This window comes from Pteronotus mesoamericanus, unplaced genomic scaffold (assembly GCF_021234165.1).
Source record: "Pteronotus mesoamericanus isolate MK-2021 breed Mesoamerican mustached bat unplaced genomic scaffold, CSHL_Meso_final contig_78, whole genome shotgun sequence".
Taxonomy (NCBI): Eukaryota; Metazoa; Chordata; class Mammalia; order Chiroptera; family Mormoopidae; genus Pteronotus; species Pteronotus mesoamericanus.
Window position 1 is genome coordinate 29,851,194 of NW_026555258.1, and position 22,177 is coordinate 29,873,370.

Genomic DNA, 22,177 nt, shown 5'->3' on the forward strand with positions numbered 1-22,177 from the left:
TATGTCAATTATACCTCAATACAGCTAGATTTTAAGAAAAAGATGATTAAATTCTGAATTAATACTGTACTATATACTTGAAATCTGCTAAGAAAGTAGATCCTAAATGTTATTACTGAAAAAAAATAAAAGGAAACATGTGAGTTAATACTGTCTTAACTAATCTTAATATGATAATCATATATTTGTATATCAAATCATGTTGTACAACTTAAACTTACACAATGTTATTTGTCAATTATATGTCAATAAAGATGAGGGGGAAGAGAAACTTTTAATCTCTTTTTTTTTTTCAAAAGGTACATTTTTACCTGTTTCCTCCTTGCACTGTCCTTCAGGTTGCTATCCTGTTGTCGTATTAGTTGAATGTAGCTGTCTGAATAATAATGCTCATAGCATTTATCAGTTTATATTGAAATGTTAGCTCAGAGGAATTCAAATAAAAGATGAATCCTTTCCTTTTTATTTAATAGGTAAATTAATTCTAAGAGAAGTCAAAGGAATTATGTTTCCTTCAAAATCCTCACTGGATCCATCCTGAGGATCCAGTGTGGACTTAAGATAAAACATAATTCTGGTGCAGCACAGAAAAAATTAAAGAGCTAAATTACAGAGTTGCAAATGTGTACTACTCTTGGAGTCATCCCAAAGGAAAGGGATTAAGAATAGAGCCATAGGCACACCTGTGAATGTACGCCAAAAATAAACTACATAAATATAATAAAAACTGACTTCCTTGGGTCTAAGGGTTTATCTCTTTCCCTGAAATGTAGAAAAATGAATTTAACAATTTAGCCCCTATGGCCTTTAAGAGGATTTTGTATCTTCTGCACTTGAAAATTGTGTTCAGCATAACTTGCTCTTCTAATCACATAGTTTATATATGCCGGGGTTAAGGTTTGCCTGAGGCTATTCTGGTTTGTGTTACTACTTTAATTACATTCAAATGCATTTACTTTTTTTTTTAAAAAGTGAATACTCAAAAGATTAATATGAAATATGTCTTGATTCAGAAGGCTTTCTCAGCTTTTTGATGCCAAGCATACTTAACTAGATAATATAAGGTCCCTATAAGAATCACAAAATTTTAAATCTGGTAGAGGCCTTTCAGATTATCTCACACAAGATCCTCAATTTCCATATAAGGAAACTGAGGTCCAAAGAGATAAAGAGCCCTACCCAAGGTTTTGTAGCTAGTTAAGAACATAACTAGGACCAATTCACATTTCGGACACAACAGTGTTCACTAAGACTTTTTTTAATAACCGCCAAGACTTAAAAAAAAAACCAAAAAACTTCCTTCAGCGCTATATTTGAATTGGTTCTAACACCTAAATTTACTTCATGAATATCCACTTTACTTCCCAGTGGAGTATAAAAACCATGAAAGAAGCATTTTAATTGGAGGGCAAAGCATAGATATGAGTTTGTCAGTTTACCACCCAGGAGGCCTCTCAAGTTGGTGCTAAAAAGAGTATTGCAATTCCATGACCAAAAAAGATTTAGGTTATGTTAAGGAACCAAAATATTAGTTTGGGAATGAAACCCACCTAAGCAATTAAAATGGCTTAACAAACATAAAACAGTCAAAGAGAATAACTGCAAAGACTGAACATTCAAAAGAGGGAGCAAATATAAAAAATAACAAAAGTGGGAGAAGTATTCACTCACTGAATTTTTAAACTAAACAATTGAAGACTTAAATAAGTTTTTGAATTTTACTACACAATCTTTAAAACTAATAGTTCTGTTCTAACAATCTACCAGCTGATCATTCTGCTCTTATTTCCTTTCAAAGAACTTTTAGCCTACATATTTCTTCTTGGTAGCAGAGGTATCTATCCTAAGATTTAAATCTGCAACTTGATTTTTAAACCCAGGTTTCATTGGAAAGTGACTTAATAGAGTTTATCTTCAACTTCAAAATCTGACTTATTTTCAGTAAGCTCTCCTGACAGTGACAGATTTTAAAAACTACTAAGTTGACTCTAGTGTTAAGGTATCTCTCCATTCTTCAGATGTCACTTTCACTTGAAACAAATCTGACTGGAGTAGAGGATCCAAATGTGTGAAACGAGTCACAAAAAGAGGGAGAATACAAGATATTGATGGAAAAAATTATGCTAACTTTATTCAGACAAGCCCAGCTGTTCTTGGGATACATAAAGTCCTCATGATATAACTAATCCTGTCACAAAGCACTTCCTTCACCTTTCCTTCATCTCTTTTTCCTTTTGCAATGCAGTACTACCCTTGTAACTACCTTAACAACAATGCTCACTTCCATTTCTTCCTCGGTTCGTTGCGTACCCTCAAGACCCTCTAGAAAACTGCAATAATGAATGTGCCAAAAGCATAACGGTGTCGGAAGTAGACACACAGTCAGCCCACATAAAACTCTTTGGATGTGATGGCCTAAGTATTCAAAACAGAAAGTCGGGTTTTGGAAGGGACTTGAGTTACTAAATTGAAGGCTCTCCTTTTCTAAACAGAGAAACTTATTTCTCTGGGGCCTGGGAAACTTACTTATTCTTTGAGCCTGAACGATCTAATTCAACCCTGTCCCCTGAAATAAGAGCAAATTGGGTCCAAAGATGAGATTTCTAGAGTCACCAGCTAATCTGCGGTAGAGCCGCCGCAGCTACACCTCATGCATGCTGAGTCCCAGCCAGTTTTCCAACTGCACCAGCAGCTCTTCCTTAAAGTTGAAGTTCACTGCAAGCTCACGAGATGTGAGGGATAAAGGGAATCTTAGCGAACAATCCACATCTCCCCGTTTTACATAAGGGGTACATCTCCGAAAATTTTTCTGGCCCTGCAGGTACTGCTTCTAACAACAGATGCTAAAGTTGGCCCAAGACTTAGATTCTCACTGGCCAGGCCCCATCAAGGTGCGGCGGCACCTCCGCGTTCAACTGACTGACCGGCTTTCCCAAAGACGGGAATCTTGGGAGTAGTGGAGGTAAAACAGGCAAAACGGCCACCCCCACCGAGGCCACGGGCGCCCAGCCCTTTTCGAACGACCTCAGCCTTTGGCCCGGCAAGGAAAGACGGACATCCCAGCTGGTCAGCTGAGCCGCGTGGGGCAGAATCGCACTGAGGGGCCACGAACCGCGCGCCCTCTACGAGTGGGGGACAGACGGGGAACGCCGAGGCCGGCGAGGGAACACACACTAGTTCCACAGCCCGGCGGGCGAGGCGGAGGGCGGGCAGGGGTCCCGAGTCACGGGCGGCTCGGGGTCCGTCACACACATACTCACTGCCGCGGCTGCGACCGGGAAGCACCAACCAGGAACCAAAACGCGTAGAGGGACGGGGAGGGGCGAGAACAAATGAGGTAAGGAAAACGCGTCCGCGCAGACCCGGGAGGAGGGAAGGCACTTCCGGGGAAAACACAGCTCCCGGGAGTGGTCTTCCGTCCCCGCCCACCCTGCGGGCTCTCTGTACGCATGCGTAACACCTATTAACCCTTTCTTTCCCCGCTAATAATCGTTTGGTTTGCTTTCCTTGCTTTTCCCCTTTTCCCTTCACTGCTTCTTTCAAAGATACGTAGTCTGCATCTATAATAGCGGACACTTTGTTTGAAAGACTTGCGCGGAAGTGATGGTACTTACCTGGCAAAATCTGGCAGGAGCTTGCATCCTTATGTGCGCGCGAGAAAAACTACACCTCCCGTGATGCTGCGGAGCGGGTTTCAGAACGGGCTCCGCCTCCTCCTCTCTCGATCTCACGGGTCAACCTGTATCTTCTGGCATGGGATCTCAACCGAGGCTGGCTATGGTCAAGGGCCCAAGCGGCGGGCGGCTTACCTGGCAGACTCAGAGACATCCAGCAAGCGAGAAGCCTCATCTAGGGCGCCTTGCATTTAATTTCTCCTGTGCGCTAGGTGACCTTAGGCAGGTACCTTTCGCCTCTAGTTTGAAGTTGAACTTACTTAGTTCACACTGGGGTGCTTCCGGCTCTGTTTTTCTTACAAGGCCACAAGTGTAACTCTTAGTGAACCTTGAAGAGCTGTACTATTGGCTAAAGAATGAAGTGAATACTGGTTCTTTGGAAGCTTTCAGAGGCTACATGATTGTATTGGTAGACTCTAGCTTCGGTTCCTCTTCTCACACTTTATTTTAATACTTAGTAATAGTAAACGCATCTGTAAACCCATCTGTACAACTTCACGAATAATGAAGTACTTTATCAACCCCCTGGCCCCTGACAACAGTCAGGAAAGACAAGTTCGACATTGGTTCTTTTGGCCATGTATTGAACATCTGTTAAGAGGCAGACAGTGCTAGCAACTGTGGATATAGCGGCAAATTTTTAAAGTCTCTGATCTCATAGACCTAAGAGTCTAGCTGGGAACACAATATACAGATAATTTGGTTATAAGTCTAAGAGTTTGGCCAGAAAAATAATTAGAAATTTTAATTAAAATTATGGTAAGTGCTAGGAAGAAGGACAGGTACAATGAAAAGGTAAAACTGAAAGACACATTTTGCAGAGGCAGAAACAACTAAAAAATGGGTCGCAGATGACTGCTTAAGTAGTGTATATTGTGTAGAACAAATGTTACATAAATAAGATACTTTTTTGAGCTTTTACCAAGTGTCAGGTTGATTTTTTTTTAATTCCTATTTCTTGAAAAAGAAATAGAACAGAGAAGTTAAGTTGTCCAAGGCCACAGGTTAGAAAATGCTCCAAATTATTGTGCCCAATCCTCCCACTTACTCATGCATTCAACCAAGGTTTACTACATTCCCATGTTCGGACTACTTCAGTCGTCCCCCTTTAGATTATTTCATAAAGCCTTTGGATGGCATAAAGGGCAATTCATGAGCTGAAGCTGCCTTCCTGTTCCCCACCATGCTAAATCATGGGAGTTTCCAGAACACACTATGCTCTCCCACATCTGTACCTTTGCAGAAAGCATTCCCGCTCCCTGTGAAGTCCTTCTCCCTGGCCATCTAACATACACTATTCACACTACTTACCTTACTACCTAAGCCCTGGGTCTTCAAGGGAAACTTTCCAACAGAACAGGCATTTCTTCCCCTAGGCTCTCCTACCCTTTGGGCAAACCTCCATTAAGGCAATTATATAGTGTTTATGTTACAGTTGTCTCCCAGCTAGATTGTGGACTCCCTGATGGCAGAAACTTTGGCATTTTTAATCTTTGCATCTTCCACAGCTAATACAGTGCTTGGCAGACAGTGAGGACTCAACAAAAGTATTAAAAGAATGAAGGCACTCTAACTCCATGTAGGCTGTAGGAAACCAAGAACCAAATGTGAGTTCAGTGTGGAAACCATGTCCTAACCCCCAAAACTAACGCAGTGTAGTGCTTCATGACATTAAGGTGGGCATAAAGAGCTGTAAGAGTCCCAAAGGTAAAGAGATTTCCAAGGTACATACATGCACGCCCTGCCTTTGCATGGTGAATTCTCATTTAAATGGCTTTTAGAAATCCTAAGATCCAGTCTCCTATTGCAGTGACCAGGGAAACTGAGGCCCAGAAGGGAAGATGTGCCATAAGTCACCGAGCAGAGGCAGAGTCCGAGCAGAGGCAGAACTGTGTCTGCAATCTAGGTCAAGTCTCTCCCTTTGAGGTTGCCACACACACAGTATTTCTCTTTCCACCTCATGCTGTCTCCGGTCCGCACTTCTTGAGATCATGGGTGGCAGCATGCACAGCTGTCTTGAGTCCTGCCTTACAGAGAATGTTCTAATGAGCCCATTTATTTGAGGAAGGAAGCACCTGCTTTCCCCAGGGCAGTGGTAGTACTACGTCAACGGTGAATTGGGGTGAAGGCCAGGACAAAGTGGCTTGCCTTACTACAGAGGGCAGACAAGATGGAGGGTGTCCTGTAGCAGGGTCTAGGCAAGTGGCACACAGCAGTGCTCATTCCTTACCCTTCCACTACAGAGAGAGGAGCTACCTCCTTTCTTTTATTCCAATTTATTAGTAGTACCTAGAACCTCAGAACTAAGTAATCATTTTCACCTCTTAAGAGTTGCTTTTCAATTACTATTGGTTCACTGAGGGATAGCTATGTGACAGGTTCTTGCTAGTCACTTGAGATATATTGTCTCTTTCCCGACCTCAAAATAACTCTGTAAGGGAGATATTAACCCATTCCACTAGTACAGAAGTTGCTATTTGACGAGGTCATGTGAGTTCTTCTAAATCACACATATTTAAACCCAAATATTGTCTGAATCCAAAACCCATGTTCTTTTCCAAGCCCAAAGCTGCCTATCAAAACTAAACTCCTTGAACCCTGGCTGATTGGCTCAGTTAGTTGGAGCATTGTTCTATACACCAAAAGGTTGCAGGTTCAATTCCCAGTCAGGGCACATACCTAGGTTGCGGGTTCCGTCCTTGGTCCGAGTGCCTCTTGGAGGGTGGGAACTATGACGACCTGTTCCTACCTCTACACCCATCACCTAGCTCAAGGTCAACCCATCATGAATTCACAGAGGACACTGTGGAATGAGTGGATTCAGTATGAAATGTCTGTCCAATGAAGGCCTGCATGCCATATGAACAGTGTTGTGGGAAAGCAGAGGAGGGAGCAGCTGGCTGCGAAGGGGAAGTGGAAAAACTCCCTTCTGTCGAGGAGGAGGCCAAATAAGTAGTCAGAAAGAAAAAAACTAACAAGCTGGCATTCTAACAGCAAAGAACACCAACAGGCAATTCACAGAAGAAACCCAAAAGGCTGTCAACTATGATAAAGAGGTGTTCAATGTCGCAAATACACAGAAAAATGCAAATGATCTCATACATGGTGATCAAAGGAATACAAATTGGAAAAGCCTTTTAGGGGAGCTTTTTGGTAGTGTCTATCAAAATTGTAAATGACCTATGTTCTATGTGTATATACAAATTTAGTTTGTGATAGACAAATGGAAACATCATAAATATTAATTGGGAATAAAATAAATACGGATACATCTATACTATTTTTAAAAACTGCTTTTAAAAGAATGACATGAATCTGTATGTATTAGTGGAGAACAAATTCCAAGATATAACAGTTAAGTGAAAAATTGTAGAGCAATAACATATTATGTACTCATTTTTGTTATAATTCTAAAGGATACGTGTGTGTCCATATACATATGTGTTCAGATATAAATGCATAGAGGAAATACTGGCTGGATACCAATCGATAACCTCTGAGGAGGGAGTGGAATTGGAGGGGGATGAAAAAGGACTTTCACTTAAACAAAAAGTGAGATGTAATTCATTGAGAAGAATACTGCATCGCTGATGTGATATTTCTACCAAAAGCTCATAACCTGGGGTAACTATCAGACAAACACAATTGAAAAACCCTATTGCTTCAAAAATGTCAGTGTCATAAAACACAAAGGAAGACTGGGGAATTTTTCCCTGCTAAAGGACAACAGTAAAAGAGACATGATACGTAATCCATGCTATGCATAACCTGGGGTTTTCTTTTGTCATAAAGGATATTATTGGGACAATTGGCAAAATACAAATAAATCTAGTGCTGTATTGATGTCACTTTCCTGATTTTTATATTACAGTTATGTAAGAGAGTGTGCTTTTTTAAGGCTATACACACCAAAGTACTTGGAGTGAAAGGACATCATTTGAAACTTATTCTCAGTGGGCTCAGGGGGGAAAAAATGTGTTGGAGGAAAGGAGAAGGAGAGGAAGAAGATAACATAAATGCGGTTAAAAAGTGAACATTTGGGGAATCTGGATCAAGGCATATGAGAATTCTTTATACCAATTTTGCAATTTTCTCTAAATCTGAAATTATGTTAAAATATAAAATTCAAAGGAAAAATTTTTTTAAATGAGTATGAGTTTTCCAGACAGAAAGAGCAAAAGAATCTTCTGGCCAAAGAACAAGAGAAGCAAAGGAAAATGACAACAACCAGTGGCTCTGAGTGTCAAGAACATAGCATGGTGTGGGGAGAAAGGGAGATGAGGAGAAATGATGAGCAACCCAATTCACAAAATGGACACATGTCCCTGCTACCTGGTACTGCAAAGGAAGATTTAAAGGCTTCTTTATATCCAGCCTCAAACCCTACAAGAAAAAAAACTTGCGTTCTGGCTGCCCAATGATTTCACTGGTAGTTTCTCTTTATCATTGACTATAGAATAATGACTGAAGAGGCATCTGGCACAACTCCTTCATTTTTCAGAGAGGAAAAAAATCTAAGGCCCCAAATAAAGAAGGTACTTGCCAAGTCCCGGCAAAAGTTAGTGTTAACACTGGCTTCCAGTTCACCATCCATCATTCCTGCTGTGGCACCAAAGTCTTAAAGATTGAGGCAGAAATGGGGGCTGGCAAGTGAAATGACCAAATGCTACCCTTTAAAGTTTGGATGTTTTTCATTTGCCACAAATACGGACTTAACATCTGTACAATTTAAAAATGTAATTATAGAAATGGTTGTCACTTAAAGCCCATACATTGCAACTGATATGTGCTGTTCAATTCAGGCTCCTAGTCTGAAGCAGCAATCAAGGTTATTCTCAGGAATTCTCAATGACATTGGTACCCATCTGGATTTCTTGAAAAGTTTAACATCCTTTTTTATTATTCATGATTCTGTGGTTCTTCAAATTGCAAGGTGATGGAGAGAGCACGCAATTTTCATCCAGGCTATGAAATCATTCTTGAAAACTTGGCCATTCACATAGATGGCTTTTAATTTTTTTAGAGACAGCTTTTCCTTATAAAATTATGAAATTTAAAATATATGTCCTGTAAATTAAATTGTATAATATTCTAATTACAATAAAATCCAAGAGATAAGGAGTCAGTATTTAAGTACTCTGTTCTCATTTGTCATCATTCTTAGTTGGAATTGTATTCCTCAAAGCTTCCATCTAAGTGACTATATAATGAACATTGACTAGCAAAACTATTGAGATTCTAATGTATTTAAGAATCATTAGATTCCATACAGGAAACCTCAAAGCATGTCATCAGTAATGTGTTGACATAATATGCACGCTCCAGAAGGCATGTCTTTATTTTAAATGTCCATGAACCCTGGATCCCACAGATTCTTAACCCATGAAGGGACACGTGTACGTAAACAGGGATAGAACTTATTCAGGTCTCATTCTATGAAGGGAGCAACTTTCTTCACCTACCTGTCTCAGACTCCAGAGTCATGTAATTTTCAGTCCAGACATGCCTTTGTAACAGCATTTGCATGAATTATTTTCTGAGGACTGAAAACTGAAAACAAATAAAAATTGAAAATAATCAATTTTTAAACCCTACCAAGTGAGTTTTCTATACAGTTTACAGCATCAACTTAAACACAATTATACACAGTGAATTATAGATGTTATGCTTTGTGTTTTAGTTGTTAATATCCTTTTTTTTTTTTTACTAAATTGGTGAAACCATTAACAAAGTGGGGCTTCAAAGGTCTGTCTCTACTCTGACAGAGTCAATATATTCTTCCTCTGCCTCTATTCTAAATCTGATATTCTTCTATAACTGATACCAGTCTGCATCTGTGTGATGTATTTTTTGTATCAGAGCTAGTAATTGCAGAAGATTCTGTTTTCCTACCTGCCATACTTAAACTTCACACTTCCTGTACAGTCTTCAACAACTATTTTTCCATGGCCCTAGCAATCCCTGTTCTTGCTTTGCTACTAGACAGGTATATTAAAGTCTTGAACTACTGCACATTTTCTTAAGAATGTTCAATGTTTCTCAAGAATGGCTCCCCCCCCACCCCCAGCCCGCCTCTGCTGTGCTGTTGTTGCTCTCAGAACTTACTTTCTACTTTCTCTCTTCTGTGCCTGTGCTTGGCTGTGCAGGAGCAGTAAGAGCTTTAATTGTCTGCCTTGGTTTCTTGGCAAGAGAGGGAGTCTGTTTATCTGACTGAATATTATCCAAAGAAAGCTTCAATCTGCTTAGAAGACACACACTCTGGTTCTGTTTAGGTAGCATTATCAAAGGCTCCTGTTTCCTATCTTCACAGGCCATCTGGGCAAACCTTGACCAAATTAGGACAGGATAGAATTTTGTGAAATTAGACCAGGAAAGCAATGGGCAGGAATTGCTAGGAGCTGCACTGGGTGGCAGAAAGTAAATGGCATGTTGTCTATGAAAATAAGAAAGTAACAGCAGGCCACCAATTGACCAGCAGGGTAACCGCAGACTATCAGGACTAAAAGGGATCTCATGTGGCACTGCAACAGGAAAAAACATCAAAAAGTGAGAAACAACGAACTCAGGCATTTTGGTGCAAAATAAAAATAGCATTTCGAATCGAAAGAAAAGATGAAATGTCTGATTTATGGTGCTGAAAGAACTGCAAACAGGCAGTTAAAACCTATGTCATACCATTAAAAAAATAAATTCCTAATAAGTCAAATTATAAATAACTTAGGAAAAATTTAACATTGTACTTTAAAGAGAAAGATATCATAAACAAAATTAAAGGACAAACCACAGAGGGGGAGAGATTATTTCACTTACATGCCCCAAAAGTTATCACCCATAATATATAAAGGGTTCTCATAGTCAATTAGAAAAACAAGTGCCACTGCAGAAAAAGAGAGAAGTGTTTGAACAGAAAGTTATAGACAGAGAACTAAAAACAGTTGAATAACATGAGATGATCAATCTTCCTAATAGTAAGATAAATGGAAATTGAAGCAATACAATTCTTTTATAAATCAGATTGACAGATTTTTAAAGATTGATAGTAACCATCATTGTTTTATTCATTCAAATACTTAATGAGTGCCTACTACATGTCAGGCATAGAAAATGATGAGTATATCAGACCCAATCCCTGCATTTATATTTTTGGGCAAAAAATGGGTCTCTTGTAAACAGCATATAATTGGATTATTTTTTATCCATTCTGCCAATCTCTTCTCTTAATTGGTGCATTTAATCCATTTATATTTAAACTGATCATTGATAATGCAGGAATTATGTGTGCCATTTTGGTATTTGTTTTCTATATGCCTGATATCTTTTTTGTTCCTCAATTCCTCCACTGTCTTCTTTGTTTTTTGAGTTATTCTAGTGTACCATTTTGATTCCTTGTTTTTCTTTTCTGTGTCTTTTAGTTATTTTCTTATTGATTTCTGTGGGTATGATGGATGACATGCTAAGTTTATAGGAATCTAGTTTAAATTGATACCAACTTAGCTTCAATAGCATACCTTAACTCTGCTGCCATTCAGCAGAATCCCGCTGCTCCCCGTTTATGTTGTTGTCACAAATTACATCTTTATACATAAATTTATAATTATTGTCTTATGTGTCAGTCTTTTAAATCATAAAAGAACCAAAAGAGGATTTACAAAAAAGAAATAGAGTAATAGTAGCTTTATATTTACTTTTGTAGTTATCTTTGCCAGAGATCTTTATTTTTTTATATGGTTTGAGTTACCATCTAGTATCCTTTCATTACAACCTGAAGGATTTTTTTCAGCCTTTCTTGAAGGGCAGTTCTGCTAGAGACAAACTCCATTAGCTTTGTTTATCTGGGAGTATCTTAATTTCTTCATTTTTGAAGCATTGCTTTGCCAGTTATACAATTCTTAGGTAACAGGGTTGTTTTTCTTTCAGCACTTGAAATATAGTATCCCTTTGCCAGGCTTGTATGGCTCAGTGGATTGAGTGCTGACCTGCAAACCAAAGGGTTGCTGGTTCGATTCCTAGTCAGGGCACATGCCTGGGTTGTGGGCCAGGTCCCCAGTGTGGGGGCATGCGAGAAGCAACTGCACATTGATGTTTCTCCCCCTATTTTTCTCCCTCCCTTCCCCTCTGTCTAAAAATAAATAAATAAAATATTTTTTAAAAGTTAGGCAAGTTTTCTTTAAAAAAAAAAAAAATATATTATCCCATTGCCTTTTGACCTCTGTGATTTATGATGAGAAATTGTCTGAGAACTATACTGAGGATATTTTGTTTGTGACAAATTTCTCCTCTTTTGCTGATTTCAAGATTTTCTCCTTGTCTTTGGCTTTCAACAGTCTAATTATAATCTGTCTCAGTATAGATCTCTTTGAATTTATTTTGCTTGTAATTTGTTATGCTTCTTGGATATGCATGTCTACATATTTCTTCAGATTTTGGAAGTTTTCATCTATTATTCTTTCAAATATTCTTCCTGACCCTTTCTCTCTTCTCCTTCTGTGAGTCCTGAATGTGTGCTTTGATATGTTTGCTTGTGTCCCATAGGTCCCCTAGCTCTCTTCAATTTTTTTAATCTTTTTAATTTCCACTCCTCAGACTGGATAATTTCAATTGACTTTATCTTCAAGTTCACTGATTGTTCCTTCTACCTAATGAAATCTGCTGTTGAGCTCCTCTAGTGAGTTTCCCCTCCCCCCCCCCCAGCTTTTGTATTTTTCAGTCCCAGAATTTACATTTGGTTCATTTTGTAGTTTTTATCTTTTTATTTATTGTACATGCATTTTTCTCCTGGTTGCTTTTAGTTCTTTGTGATGGTTTCCTTTATCTCTTTGGCTGTATTTAAGGCAGTTTATTTAAAGTCTTTGTCTAGTATTATGGAGTAAATTGTGTCCTCCAAAAATTCACATGTTGAATTCCTAACCTCTAGTACCTCAGAATGTGACCTTATTTGGAAATAGGGTAGTTGAAGATGTACTTGGTAAGATGAAGTTCTTAAGGACACCTCATCCAATATGACTGGTATCCTTATCAAAAGGGAAAATTTGGGCACAGAGACACGCACACTGAGAAAACTCTTTTAAAGATAAAGGCAGAGATTGGGGTGATGCTTCTCCACTAATCATTGCCAACAAACCACCAGAAACTAGATGATAGACATGCAATAGATTATCTCTTACAATTTGCAGAAGGAACCAATCCTGCTAATTCCTGGATCTCATATATACATATGGTATAGTGATAGAAAATATCTGGAAAGGTAGTTCACTCACAAAGTAGGTTGAAGAGGAGAGAAAGGATAGTGAAAAGTTGGACTTTAATTTTTTAACCTAATACATTTTTGAACTGTTATACCTTGTTACAAGTGTGTATTCATGTTGCAACTTTGAAATATCATTGTAACTTTGAAAAGTCAATACCTATTTTTAAATTAACTTGACATTTTAAGTCTTTATATGGAGTACAAAAATCACCATTACTAGTATTTTTGTTCTCTGGAGCCTTACAGTTCACGTTAAGATATCAGAAATCTTGGGTTTGAACCCTAGATTGTGTATCTTCTCTACATCTCCAGATTCAGTCTTCTCCACCTCGCTCTAATGCCCTGGGGGGCTGGTCTCCACAGACTTCCTCAATTGCTTCCTTGTTTTCTGGACTTTGTGTTTGAACAATAGGAGGCATGTGGAGGATTTAGGAGGCAGAAGAGAAGTGAGGACAGGTTCCAGTCTGCTAGCTGGGTCTCTGTAAGTTGGCTACTTTCCTCTTAAAAGACCACAGTTCTGTCAGGTGGCTGTCTTCCCCACACAGCCACTTCTCCCTTTCCTTGCCCCTTTAGGTGTAGGGTTGGTGATGTTCCCTATAATTGCTAACTCTAGAGCACAGTGCCATCCTTATCGGTTTCCCTAAGTCCTGCCCTACCCCTTTGCATATGATCCCTTTATTGAACTTTCCTCAATTACTTATTTAGAATGCACCATCTCTTTCCTTCTGGATCTAATTCATTGATCCACTACTCATTAAATGGGTATATCTCTCTGGACTGGACTCAGCCTGCAACAGTCCAGCATTCACTTTGCAGTCTTTTCTGGCTTTTCAATGTACATAAGTCCTTGATTGGGTATAGGGATAGGAGGAATTTGGTGAGAGCAAGGAAAAGAGCTTGCTGCTTTCTATGTCAGATATACACATATGAGAGATGAGACTTACCCAAACCACGAGACTCTGGATCCCAATCAGAATTATTGAATTTAAGATTTGGGACTGCAGCTTCTTTAAGTAGAAACAAAAATATTCTTTTTACCCTTACTCCTGATTCTGTTCATCATCTATTGCCAATATACTGAGTTAGCATCTGACAACAGCATGCTCAATACTTGAATTTTGGGGCTTTCAAGGAGCTGAGCCTAGCCCAATTCTTGATTCATAACTGCCTCCATCACAAAGGCCTTAATGGATTCAACAATACCCTTCTTGGTCCAAGGAAACATATATGCTGGCAACATATATGTATTAGTTTCCAGCAGCTGCTGCAACAAATTACCAAAAACCAATGGCTTAAAACAGGAATTTATTTTCTCACAGTTCTGGAAGCTAAAAGCGTGAGATCAAGATTCAGCAGGGCCATGCTCTCTCTGACAGCTCTAGGACAGAATCCTTTGGTGCCTCTCCCTGGCTTCTGAGGGTCTTAGCAATCCTTGGCATTCCACAGCCAGTAGAAATATCACTTTAATCTCAGCCTCTGTTGCCACATGGCAATATTCTCCCCATGAGTCTCTCTTCTGCTCTTATAAGGCCACTAGCTGTACTACATTGGAGTAGGGGCCCACCCTACTCCAGTACAACAACATCTTTTTAAAATTTTATTTTTTGATTTTAGAGAGAGAGGAAGATAGAGAAACATTGAGTTGAGTTCCACACATCCATGCGTTCATTGGTTGATTTTTGTATGTGACCTGACTGGGGATTGAACTTGCAACCTTGGTGCATCAAGACAACGCTCCAGCCAGCTGAGCTACTTGGCCAGTGTCAGTATGACCATATCTTAACTAATATCTGCAATGACCCTATGTCCAGATAAGGTCACATTTGGAGATACTGGAGGTTAGTACTTCAACATATCTCGATGGGGGACACAAATCAACCTGTAAAAACATATATTCATAATTTTGAAGGACTTACATCTAGTTCACTAATTAATTGCAGTCCTGGAAGAGAAAAATCTCACATATTTTAAAAAACTTTAGAACATTTTATTCAAGGAAAGCAATAGGTGAGCAGAAAATAACCCTTAACTGGAAATCAAAGCACAGGTTTATAGTCCTAGGTGTGGCATAACTTTACTATGTGAACTTCCAAGCCACTTTACCTTTGTGCACCACAATTTCCTCATTTATAAAATGAGAATCTAGACTTCATAATTGCAAAGGCAGGTCCCTTTGGGCTCCCAACTTCTAAGATTCTTTACCATCTGCATTCAGTGCTAATAGATATTTTGCAAATAGTAGCATGGGCCTGTGTAAACTGTTTCCTCAGACTTCTTATGCCAAATGTCTCTCTGGGCTCATTGCAATTACTGTCCCATTGACTGTGAGATAGTTTGGTTTATTTTGAAAACATCTGGAGGATTCACTAGCCTTAATTCCAAGCGTCAAATATAAAGGCCCTATTTAAAGCTCCATAATTAGAGCCAGATGTTTCTCCTAATGCTATTAAATCCTCTTATGTAATCTTGGTTGCAGGAAGAGTGTGGGGCTTCCTCTCAGGGAGGCTCAGAAGAATGTGACTGGAGTAAGAGGGGGAAAGAGGAGAGTGGGAAGATTTAGGGTCACGCTGTATGGTCTCCCTCATCATCCCACCTGTACAGTTGGCCCCCATACATTTCTGTCTCCAGTTATCTGCAGAAGGGACTCCTCCAAGGCAGGTATTCTATTTTATTCACCTCTGAATCCCCCACACACATGCATTAGCCCCCAAAACAAGAACTTCCCACAGCCAGTGTTGGAGACAGGAAGGAAGAAAGGAAAAGAGATCAGTCATGTGACAAGATTTATCACTGTTCTGTTTTCACCCCATCACTTTCTCTGACCCCCATCAGATCTAGGAACTGACTCTCCCTCCACTTTTTTTGAAGATTTTATTTATATATATTTTAGACAGAGGGGAAAGGAGGGAGAAAGAGAGGGAGAGAAACAGCAATGCAAGAGAGAAACATTGGTTGTTTGCCTCTCCTACACACCCCCGACCAGGACTGAGCCTGCAACCCAGGCATGTACCCTGCCTGGGGATTGAACCAGTGACCTTTCGCTTTGTGGGATGATGTCCGATCAACTGAGCCACACCGATCAGGGCTGACTCTCCTTTTTATTTTTAATCATGGGAAAATATACATAACATAAAAATGAACCATTTTGACTATTTATAAGTATATAGTTCAGTGACATTAAATACAATACATTAACATGGTTGTGCGACCACTACCATCACCCATTTTCAGAATTTTCATCTTCCCAAACCAAAACTCTGTATCCATTAAACAGTAATTCTCCATTTTTTCCTCCTCTCAACCCCTGGCAACCACCATTCTATTTCTGCCTCTATGAATTTGAGACTCTAGGTACCTAATATAAGGGGTATTTGTCTTTTATAGTATTTGTCTTTTTGTGAAGGGCTTAGTATAATGTTCTCTTTTAGCATAGTGTCTTCAAGTTCATTGTTATTGTAGAATGCATCAGAATTGGGAACACTGCCTTCTTGAGAACATCTGAATCTTTCAATTCCCTTCCCATATTGGGATCCTCTAACGCTGTAGGAAGAGGCAGCTTCTTTGATTAATCAAGGATAGGGCTGATCCAGCTTCCTGGCCTTCACCACACTGTTTTTGCAACCAGGCTTTTGGGACCTCAGCTTTAGAGATACTTTGGCCCTCATTCCTTCATTTATTTAACAGATACCTGCTTGATCTCCCACTCTGCCCCAGCCCTATCCTGGGTGTTTATAATCTAATAAAAAGAAATAGATTCTGCAAATAAATGTGGAATAAGGCACTCCCAGCTTCTAAGATAGAAGTGTTTTTGGAGTTCATGGGGACAAAGCAGTAGCACTTTGGTGTTCCTATGTAACTGAGAAAATGAGAAGTCTCCTGAAGAGGACTTAGTGTCCTCTGAGGTGAAACCAGAATGGGAGAGGAGCATGCTGAGCATGCTAGGTAGGAAATGTGGGTTTATCCCAAGGACAATCAAGGCCCATGCAAGGTTTTAGGCAGTGTGCTTTAACCAGTCTCTCTAGTGGAGCGGGCAGGACTAGAGGAAAGAGGCCAGCCGGTGAAGGGGTAACAAACACATCATGGTGAAATGGAGCCAGCTCATACTCGCTCATGAGAGCCAGTTTTCAAGTTTCCAGGAATTTTGCAAGCCTATTGTTAAACACAGTCATTGTTCAAAATTTAATTATACAAACTTATAATTAAATAAATTATATATTTAAATGATAATAAATACTCAGATTTCACTTATTCCTAATTATTATACTATTCTTTTTCTCTATATTTATATCTTTCTATCTGTATGGTGAAAATGCTAGCTAATGGCATGCTACTTCTCACCTCTTCCCAACAACGTAGTCAATGAATGACATCACATTGGTAACTTGAAATCAGCGATGGTGGGAATATTTATACCATGAAAATCAGCAGCTGCTTTAAATCAGGACTTCCCCACTCCCCACCTCCCTGAGTGCCAGCTATCCAGCATTTATAGCACACCACTAGATGAGGTTTCCACTCAGAGATGGCTGGAGGGATGCACTCAGACAAACGGGAAGTAGTAGGATCTTCTGGTTACTACCTGGACAGACAGAGTCAATATGCTAGTTTTTCAAAAATCCCTTATTTTCAGTGGCCTTCCACTGAGATGACACTGAGCCATCTCAGGGACTTTGCAAGAGGAAGCAAAGATTCTACTGATTCTGCATGGCCAAGGATATAATATTTTGCTGGCCAATAATTGGCAACAAAGGGAGAATAGAATTTCAAAAAAAACCCCCAAAACTGCGTTTTTACCCCACTTCCCCGAGGCTTTGATTGAATAGGTATGGACATCATTGGAAAGGTTTAGCAGGGGTAGGACAAGATCATATTTTCATAGTACAAATAATAGCATCATTTTAGTTTGCAAAAGGATGAAGGAAAGAGGGTGGTCGCAGAGCTGGAGACCAGCCAAGCAATTGTTGCAGTCATCCCTGGGAAAGGTGACAAGAACTGAACCAGGAAAATGGCAATGGGGATGGACCCGAGAAATGTGGAAGAGGTAGAATTAACCATACATAGTGACTGGTTGAGTGTGGGGAAGGGGAAGAGTCTCTAGGTGGCTGCTGAAACTGTTTATTGAGACAAAGAGACCAGACAAAGAGCAGATTTTTTTTTTAGAAGAACCACTTTTAGGCTTACTGAATTTGAGGTGTCTCTGGACATCCAGTGGTAAAGTCTGATAGGCAGTTAAATGTAGAGGAAAGGTGCTCAAAAGAGAGAACTCTGCATATAAACATGTTGTATATTTGGGAATCTTCAGCTGAGAAATGACAATAGAAACCTTGGATGGAAATGAGCTTATTCAAGGACAATGTGTAGAATGAGAAGAAAATCAAGGACAGAACCCTGGGAGTTGGAGCCCAAGGTGAAGAGGTGGGCCAAGGAGCTAGCAGCAAAGGATGAAGATGGGAGAGAGATTAGATACTGGAAAAACATGGGAGGAGAAGTAGGAGAAAACAAGGAGGGAATGGTGACTTCCAGAAGAGACTCTGGGAGACAGGATTGATCGTGGTGTCAGATAACAATACCAGGTGAAAACTGGAGCATCCACTGGATGCAGCAGCCAAGAGTCCCAGAAGCCACTTTCAATGCAGACTAAGTGAAGTGGGAGAAGCAGAAGCCAGTGTGCTCTGACTGAAGAGGAAGTAGGAGATGAGGTTATGGACAAACATGTGCAAGTCTTTTGAGGGCTGTACTAGAAAGGGAGCAACACCAGAGTTTGGGGAGGAGGGGTTAGTGGGTTGTTGTTTTTTTTTTTAAGATAAGAGAGACCTGAGCATGTTTGTTGCTGTGGGAAAGTAGAGAAAAGTTTGGAAAGGAAAGACTAGAAATGATCAAACGAGAGACCTGACAAGGAACACAGGAGAGGACTCGAATCGGCAGTTTCTTAAACTTCCAATTCCTGAGTTACCTGAGGATCTTCTTAAAATTCATATTCTGATTCAGCAGGTCTAAGATGGGGACAGGAATTCTGCATTCCTATAAAATGCTCTCAAGTGAAGCTGATGCTGCTGGTCAGTGAACCACGGGAACCACACTTTGAGGAGCAGGATGCTAGAGCTCTGAATGGTAATCGTGTGTTCATTTGTCTGTCTCCCTCTCTAGACCTTAAAGGAGAATTCTTCCAGATAATTTCTATTGTCTTATACTGTACCTGTCATATAAAGAAGGTCTGTTGAATATATTGAATATATGGAGATGTGTATTTAGCATTATCTACAACTGTGAAAAATGAGAAGGAACCCTAAAAGTCCAATAACACAAGAATGGATAAGTTAATTTGAGTATAAATATATTTTGGAATATTCTTAAGTAATTAAGCTGGTCATTGTGAAGTCCATATGATAATAAGGGAAAAATTCCTATGACAGCATTTTAGAAAGCATGTGAGTTTTTACTTACAATATTAGGAGTGCCACTGTGTGAAATTATGCATTTGGACAAAAACTAGAGTGAAACAGGAAAAGCAGCTTTGATGTGTTGAAACAATAAGATCATGGATGAATTTTTACATTTAGATTTCTGCCAATGTTACAAAAGTTCAGGCAAAAAATGACACTGTTACACATATGAAAGAAAAGAAATCAAACATGGATATTCTAACTGGAAAACCAAAACAGACATAAGTAACCACTACATATGGTAGCTTAGATTTGGGATTGTATGTACTGTTTTGTATGTGTATGTGTATGTGTATGTGTGTGTGTATAAAACTTTTCTTTGCACAATCATTTTTTTATTCTTATTTGACAGCTTCTCTCTTCCTTTGTCTCTTTTTCCTTCCTTTATTCCCTTTCCTTATGCTTCTGCTCTCCCCTCCCTCTTTTTAAGACATCTCTCCCTTAAGGAATTCCAATTCCCAGTGATATCTCATCAAAGGAGCACATGAATAGTTGACATTATGTAATGCTTTGACATTTGGCATTCCCAAGGCATTACCCCACCCTTGATGCAGAATAAGTTGTCAGAGCATGAAATTGGTATATTTACATATTCTTAATGTACAGATGTCAGTCTGAAAACCATTCACTAGTATGACGATACATTCTTTGTCTCATTTTCTTTCTATGCCAAGATCTGATTTCTTTTCTTTTGGGAGTTTCAAAGAGGGAAGGCAAAACTTGAATGATCTAGCTTACTGATTCTGCCAAAAGGTAAAAGGAAACTTTTACATCTCTGACCATTTTTGGCAACTCTCCTTCAGGCACAGGAGCAAACATGAAACAAGAAGGACCAGCTGCAATATGGAAACACAATCAACGACCCACTTGATGGTGCCAGATTCCTTAGCATGTTCCAAATCAAATCTGCTTGCAGTTTACAAGTTTGTTATTCTGTGTTAATCACAGAAATGAGTGGCTTATGTTTACGGGAAGAGCGACATGTGTAAAAATCATAACCTTGTAGAAAATACACAAGGAGAACCAGGAGGTATTTAGAGTCAGCCCCATCCATCTTTCCATGTTTTCAGCAGTACCTTCCTTAATAGGATCCCTGACAGATGAGCATCCAATCTCTATTTGAACACCTTCAGTGATGGACATCTCTCTGCCTCATGAAGCAACCATTTCATACTTGGACAGTTGGCAAATACTGTCCAGCATTCTTTCCCCCTTCTAGAAACAGTTCCAACTTCCCTTAGGGAACTGCTACTTCTTCATTCCTTGTGGTTTCTGCAAGGACACGTGGTGGCATGCTGCCTCCTGGCCTGTTTGCCCTTACATCCATTCCCTGTCTTTCCCCTGCCCTTTCCTGGGTTGCAGGGACAGGGTGCTGACCCCCACAGGCCCTCAGTCTCAGGCTCCCATGTCGGCGGAGTTTTGGTGGGTCTGCCCAGTGGGAGGCACTGGCAGGAGGCTGGAGGGTGAGGGAAAGGAGAGGCCAAGGTATTTCTCCCCCTCTCTAGAAAGGGAAGGGGTGCCAGATTCCTGTACTGTAGCTGCAATTCTTCCGTGCTCGGCTTCAAGTTACCCTGGACAGATCCATCATGGTTCTAACTTCCCCTGGATGACCATAGCAACACTACCATCTCTCTGAACCCCTCCAATTTAGGAATAGCATTGGCCCCTCATTGTTGGTAATATCTGAGTTGCTTCACTATTCTAAGGAAGGCTTCCATACTTCTTCCATCACTTGTGTATAACAAATAAATTCCCTCTCTTCCCTTGGCTTCTTCCTTCCTTCCTTTCTTCCTTCCTCCCTCTCTCCCTTCTTTCCTTCTTTTCTTCCTTCCTTTCTTTCTTCATGCATACTTTTAATTATTGATTAATTATTTCATATGGCCATTTATTCATTCAAAAAGCGTTACTCTGTGTCTTCTGTATGGCAGTTCCTCTGCTAGACAGTGGGGATTCAAAGACAAGTAAGAAGTGGTTCTTCCTCTAGAGGAGCTCACAGTCTAGTAGGGTTGGAGAAGTCATGACTGAGAGAAGCCTTCCTAGGGGAAGTGGCACTGAGCAGAATTTTTATGGAAGGAATAGAGAGGGAAGGGCAGTTTGGACAAAGGGAAGAGCAAGTACAAAGCTACACTGATATGAGGAAGCTTGGCTCAGCTGAGTAAATGCAAAGCCTTTGTTATGGTGGGCAGGGAGGCCTGTGGGGAAAGATGCAACTGAAAGCTGAACAGGGATCATATCACAAAGGGCTTTAAACATCATGCTAAGGAGTCTGCACCTTACTCCAAAGGATCAGAGAGCCACAGAAGAGTTTTAGGCAGCATTTTACTTTTCATCATTTTAATCCTGCATCGTCAGCTAGGTTCTTTTCACAGCACCAAGGGAATAAATATTCTGACTTCTCTCTTTTCCCATCCTCTGCTTTCTATCTGGTGCTTCCCATTGGCACCATATAGGAAGTAAGATGGCCTGGGAACTAAGCAGAGGGGAGCAGGGTAGAAAGTAGGTCTGGAAGAGCATCTGTTTCTCTTGAAAACATTCAGCACCTTCCTTGAAAAGTTAAGAATTATACCTGACTGGTGTGGCTCAGTGGGTTGGGCGTCGTCTTGCAAAACAAATTGTTGCTGGTTCGATTCCCTGTCATGGCACAAGTGTGGGTTGCAGGCCAGGTCCCCTGGTTGAGGGTGTGTGAGAGGGGACCAATGTTTCTCTCACACATTGATGTTTCTGTCCCTCACTTTCCCTTTCCCTTCCACTCTCTCTAAAAATAAATAAATGCATCTTTTAAAAAAATCCTAAGATGAATTCTAGGTATGAAA

General features: G+C 40.0%; 1 protein-coding gene across 3 annotated transcripts in view; it reads right to left on the reverse strand.

Annotated features, from left to right (window-relative positions):
* Positions 1–3,373, reverse strand: part of ZCCHC7 (zinc finger CCHC-type containing 7) — a 206,889-nt gene extending 203,516 nt beyond the window's left edge. The window contains exon 1 of one of the 3 annotated variants that reach the window (XM_054584646.1): positions 3,257–3,373. The gene's annotated coding sequence lies outside the window, so the exon portion shown is untranslated. Of the gene's footprint in view, positions 1–311; positions 394–3,256 lie in introns of those variants that run through there. The other 2 variants (XM_054584647.1, XM_054584645.1) reach the window with 2 other exon arrangements.
* Positions 3,374–22,177: the final 18,804 nt, after the last annotated feature.